General features: G+C 48.0%; 1 long non-coding RNA gene across 1 annotated transcript; it reads right to left on the bottom strand.

Annotated features, from left to right (window-relative positions):
- Nucleotides 1-262: 262 nt before the first annotated feature.
- Nucleotides 263-5493, bottom strand: LOC148833250 (uncharacterized). Its single transcript, XR_016091103.1, has 2 exons — nt 5395-5493; nt 263-526 (listed from the first exon to the last, which is right to left on the bottom strand). It is a non-coding gene; the product is annotated as an uncharacterized LOC148833250 (long non-coding RNA).
- Nucleotides 5494-5855: the final 362 nt, after the last annotated feature.

The raw sequence follows: 5855 nt of genomic DNA on the forward strand, positions 1-5855 counted from the left end.
TCAGTGTGGGACACTCCCTTCAGACCAAAGAGACTCAGTTCCTCCAGCCTGTCAGTGTTCTGGTGTCCTAGGGGGAGTCTGAACACTGGGATATGTGCCATCTGTAACCTTTCATGACAGAGAGTACTGAGAGGGTGGTGGGGGTGTTACAAAACAGAGGGCGCAGTTAAGTGAAATGACTGAAACATTAGGTAAAATGAGGCGCTTTACAATGTCAGGCACAGCGCCGGTGAAGAAGTATTAAATCAGACTTGACGCGACAGAGATCAATATCCGTTTTATTCGTCAAAGAAGAATCACATAGAAAAAATAAACACTGTATGAAACAGCAAGCTCCTTATGCATCAGATACTTTCAGCTAAAGCAGCCCAGTGCACACAGCAGGAAATTCAAGGCAGGAGCAGAACACAGCTCTGGCACTTTCAGAGCTGTGTCGGGACCTAGTATTTACTCAGGAGAACCTGGGGCAGGTGCGCTCTGTGGTGCACGACAGAGAGCCTGCGCGGTGCTGCTTGGGATCAATTCCCTAAGGCAACAAGAGTTGACAAAGCGTAAGAAATCGGGGTTAAAAAAAAAAAGAAACAGAGGCTATCGATAAATGCCCAGCGCTCACCCCACCACAAGGGGGTTAACAATGGGAGCAAACATTCACTGACAAACATGAATATAACGTCCTAACAAACCTAACGATCTGCAGGACGTCATTAAGAAAAAGAATACAAGTGATCAATGTTAGCAGTGTGCTCAATGGTCTGATCAGCATCTCAGCACAACGGTTTCTGCTTCCGAAAATTCCCCATTTTTTTAAAATAATAATCATAATAATCGCCGACACTGATGTAGCACTTTTCTGGACACCCCACCCAGCGTCAGCCGAGCTTGGATCTGGGAGTCCAGGCGGAAAGGAGCTGGGTTTCTTTGGTGACTTTCGGTCCGATCTGCTCTGGGGGAAGTTCCAGCGAGCGGGCGGGACGACCTGGGAGCCGGCGTCACGAGTGCCGGGTGGGGGGTGACTGCGAGTTCGGGACTCCGCTCGGCGCCGAGCGTCGTGGGGAAGGCGTGGGGTTGTGCGTTGGGCTGAAAGACACCCAGTCCGGGTCTGTTCCACTTTGCCACCCGGCAGAGGAGGGCGTGTCGGCTTGCCTCTCGTCGAACAGCGGAGCTGGACCTTGAAGGGATGCCCAGTCGCCTCGGGCCTCGCCTCGGGGTGCTCTTTCGATAGCCCCAGCTGGCGTGTCACCAGCATCGACGACGGGGTGCGGGGAGCTTGGGGGGCTGGAGAACTGGGTGCGCGGTGGTGTGTGGATGTTGACAGTAATTAAGCCCCCTATTTCAACAGCAATCCACTGGGTGGTGTCGAAGAAAAGTCTTCACTCAGGTGCGGTGTGGTCAAGCAGAGTCCTTTATACACGCGCATGGGGAGGATATAATCATACAGGTCTGTGAGTAACCTTTCATACAGGTCTGTGAGTAACCTCCCATACAGGTCTGTGAGTAACCTCCCATACAGGTCTGAGAGTAACCTCCCATACAGGTCTGTGAGTAACCTCCCATACAGGTCTGAGAGTAACCTCTCATACAGGTCTGTGAGTAACCTCTCATACAGGTCTGTGAGTAACCTCCCATACAGGTCTGTGAGTAACCTCTCATACAGGTCTGAGAGTAACCTCCCATACAGGTCTGTGAGTAACCTCTCATACAGACCTGAGAGCAGCCTCTCATACAGGTCTGAGAGTAACCTCTCATACAGGTCTGTGAGTAACCTCTCATACAGGTCTGTGAGTAACCTCCCATACAGGTCTGTGAGTAACCTCCCATACAGGTCTGTGAGCAGCCTCTCATACAGGTCTGTGAGTAACCTCTCATACAGACCTGTGAGCAGCCTCTCATACAGGTCTGTGAGTAACCTCTCATACAGACCTGAGAGTAACCTCCCATACAGGTCTGAGAGTAACCTCTCATACAGGTCTGTGAGCAACCTCCCATACAGGTCTGAGAGTAACCTCCCATACAGGTCTGTGAGTAACCTCCCATACAGGTCTGTGAGTAACCTCCCATACAGGTCTGTGAGTAACCTCTCATACAGGTCTGTGAGTAACCTCCCATACAGGTTGGAGAGTAACCTCCCATACAGGTCTGTGAGTAACCTCTCAAACAGGTCTGAGAGTAACCTCCCATACAAGTCTGTGAGTAACCTCTCATACAGGTCTGAGAGTAACCTCTCATACAGGTCTGAGAGTAACCTCCCATACAGGTCTGAGAGTAACCTCCCATACAGGTCTGAGAGTAACCTCTCATACAGGTCTGAGAGTAACCTCCCATACAGGTCTGAGAGTAACCTCCCATACAGGTCTGAGAGTAACCTCTCATACAGGTCTGAGAGTAACCTCCCATACAGGTCTGTGAGTAACCTCTCATACAGGTCTGTGAGTAACCTCTCATACAGGTCTGTGAGTAACCTCCCATACAGGTCTGAGAGTAACCTCTCATACAGGTCTGTGAGTAACCTCCCATACAGGTCTGTGAGTAACCTCTCATACAGGTCTGTGAGCAGCCTCTCATACAGGTCTGTGAGTAACCTCTCATACAGACCTGAGAGTAACCTCCCATACAGGTCTGAGAGTAACCTCTCATACAGGTCTGTGAGCAACCTCCCATACAGGTCTGAGAGTAACCTCTCATACAGGTCTGTGAGTAACCTCCCATACAGGTCTGTGAGTAACCTCCCATACAGGTCTGTGAGTAACCTCTCATACAGGTCTGTGAGTAACCTCCCATACAGGTCTGAGAGTAACCTCCCATACAGGTCTGTGAGTAACCTCTCAAACAGGTCTGAGAGTAACCTCCCATACAGGTCTGTGAGTAACCTCTCATACAGGTCTGAGAGTAACCTCTCATACAGGTCTGAGAGTAACCTCCCATACAGGTCTGAGAGTAACCTCTCATACAGGTCTGAGAGTAACCTCTCATACAGGTCTGAGAGTAACCTCCCATACAGGTCTGTGAGTAACCTCCCATACAGGTCTGAGAGTAACCTCCCATACAGGTCTGAGAGTAACCTCTCATACAGGTCTGAGAGTAACCTCTCATACAGGTCTGTGAGTAACCTCTCATACAGGTCTGTGAGCAGCCTCTCATACAGGTCTGTGAGTAACCTCCCATACAGGTCTGTGAGTAACCTCCCATACAGGTCTGAGAGTAACCTCCCATACAGGTCTGTGAGTAACCTCTCATACAGGTCTGTGAGCAGCCTCTCATACAGGTCTGAGAGTAACCTCTCATACAGGTCTGTGAGTAACCTCCCATACAGGTCTGTGAGTAACCTCCCATACAGGTCTGAGAGTAACCTCTCATACAGGTCTGAGAGTAACCTCCCATACAGGTCTGTGAGTAACCTCCCATACAGGTCTGTGAGTAACCTCCCATACAGGTCTGAGAGTAACCTCCCATACAGGTCTGAGAGTAACCTCTCATACAGGTCTGTGAGTAACCTCCCATACAGGTCTGAGAGTAACCTCCCATACAGGTCTGAGAGTAACCTCCCATACAGGTCTGTGAGTAACCTCTCATACAGGTCTGAGAGTAACCTCTCATACAGGTCTAAGAGTAACCTCCCATACAGGTCTGTGAGCAGCCTCTCATACAGGTCTGAGAGTAACCTCTCATACAGGTCTGTGAGTAACCTCTCATACAGGTCTGTGAGTAACCTCCCATACAGGTCTGTGAGTAACCTCTCATACAGGTCTGTGAGTAACCTCTCATACAGGTCTGTGAGTAACCTCTCATACAGGTCTGAGAGTAACCTCCCATACAGGTCTGTGGGTAACCTCTCATACAGGTCTGAGAGTAACCTCTCATACAGGTCTGTGAGTAACCTCTCATACAGGTCTGTGAGCAGCCTCTCATACAGGTCTGTGAGTAACCTCCCATACAGGTCTGTGAGTAACCTCCCATACAGGTCTGAGAGTAACCTCCCATACAGGTCTGTGAGTAACCTCTCATACAGGTCTGTGAGCAGCCTCTCATACAGGTCTGAGAGTAACCTCTCATACAGGTCTGTGAGTAACCTCCCATACAGGTCTGTGAGTAACCTCCCATACAGGTCTGAGAGTAACCTCTCATACAGGTCTGAGAGTAACCTCCCATACAGGTCTGTGAGTAACCTCCCATACAGGTCTGTGAGTAACCTCCCATACAGGTCTGAGAGTAACCTCCCATACAGGTCTGAGAGTAACCTCTCATACAGGTCTGTGAGTAACCTCCCATACAGGTCTGAGAGTAACCTCCCATACAGGTCTGAGAGTAACCTCCCATACAGGTCTGTGAGTAACCTCTCATACAGGTCTGAGAGTAACCTCTCATACAGGTCTAAGAGTAACCTCCCATACAGGTCTGTGAGCAGCCTCTCATACAGGTCTGAGAGTAACCTCTCATACAGGTCTGTGAGTAACCTCTCATACAGGTCTGTGAGTAACCTCCCATACAGGTCTGTGAGTAACCTCTCATACAGGTCTGTGAGTAACCTCTCATACAGGTCTGTGAGTAACCTCTCATACAGGTCTGAGAGTAACCTCCCATACAGGTCTGTGGGTAACCTCTCATACAGGTCTGAGAGTAACCTCTCATACAGGTCTGTGAGTAACCTCTCCACCAAGATGACAAATGCAATGAGTTTTATACAGCAAATTCACACAGGAAAGCTCCTTCTGAGTTTCCATAGCAGGAGTTGTATTTCTCTCTACTAACATGTCTTTGTAATTGACCACGTTAGTCTTGAGAAGCAGTTCTACCTTGCATACAGACAAAAGGAAGTATATAAATAAAAGGTGTGAAATGAGCTGGACATTCTGCTGTTGTAGCGTTAATATCAAAAAGTCAAATAATAGGCTTGCGACTGGTCTTTCATACTGTTGCTGGGTAAAAGGCATTTTTCAAAGCCAGCTAGTCACTATCTTATCCACTTTAAAAACGGTAAATGGTCAAATCCTTCCTCAGTAGTATCTTGGTCCGGTGATTGGGCTAAGTGCTTTGCGTTTCTGTCAAGTCTCACTAGATTCGGCCCTCCATGGTGCGTGTGAGGGATGGCACCTGTGAGGCGGTAGCCATATACCTGTAGGTTCTTGACAGACTCTAACTTACAGCGCCCGAAACCCACGTGTTGCGAAAGCAGACAGAACTTGAACTCGAAAAACACCCTCCTCTCGCCACCCTGGGTATGACGTCAGAATTCAGCGACAAAGAAAGCTCAGACACTGCCCGCCCCTTTGGTTGGGAGGTTGTCTTTGTCTCCCTCCGGACTACTTACAGCTACACGTAGAACACCACCGTTTCGGGAACAGTGATGCTTGAAAGAGACATCTAAAGAAATGGTTAAAGAAGGAATAAAATACAAACCTGTGTCCGCTAAAGCTGTACTCCGCTCTCTAATAAGGGATCAAAGAGGTTTTAGCACAGGACCACACTGTGCACCGCGTCACACCTCGAACAGTTCTGGAAGTGAAGTGACGCCCCCTATACGTTTGATAAAAATTTAAAAAAATACAGTGACGCCCCATCACTACTTGTAGCACGAACGGTAAAAAAAAGTCTTTGCGACACAAGCTTTACGGCAATACTATAACTATTAAGGGAAACGCACTAAGTAACATCGAGTGAAGAATGGTATAATTTGGATTAATTAATGAATGCTGATGGTGAAATATATAGTTACACCGAGTTTGTTAATAGATACAATATTTCTATTAATTTTGATCAGTATTTCACTGTAATTAACGCGATTTCTGGGGAAATATGAACTCGTTTAAGGAGTTGTGATAGTAGTCCTGTAATAGAAACGTTGGAAGAATTTACAGCTC

This window comes from Atractosteus spatula, chromosome 5 (assembly GCF_055471065.1).
Source record: "Atractosteus spatula isolate fAtrSpa1 chromosome 5, fAtrSpa1.hap1, whole genome shotgun sequence".
Lineage (NCBI taxonomy): Eukaryota > Metazoa > Chordata > Actinopteri > Semionotiformes > Lepisosteidae > Atractosteus > Atractosteus spatula.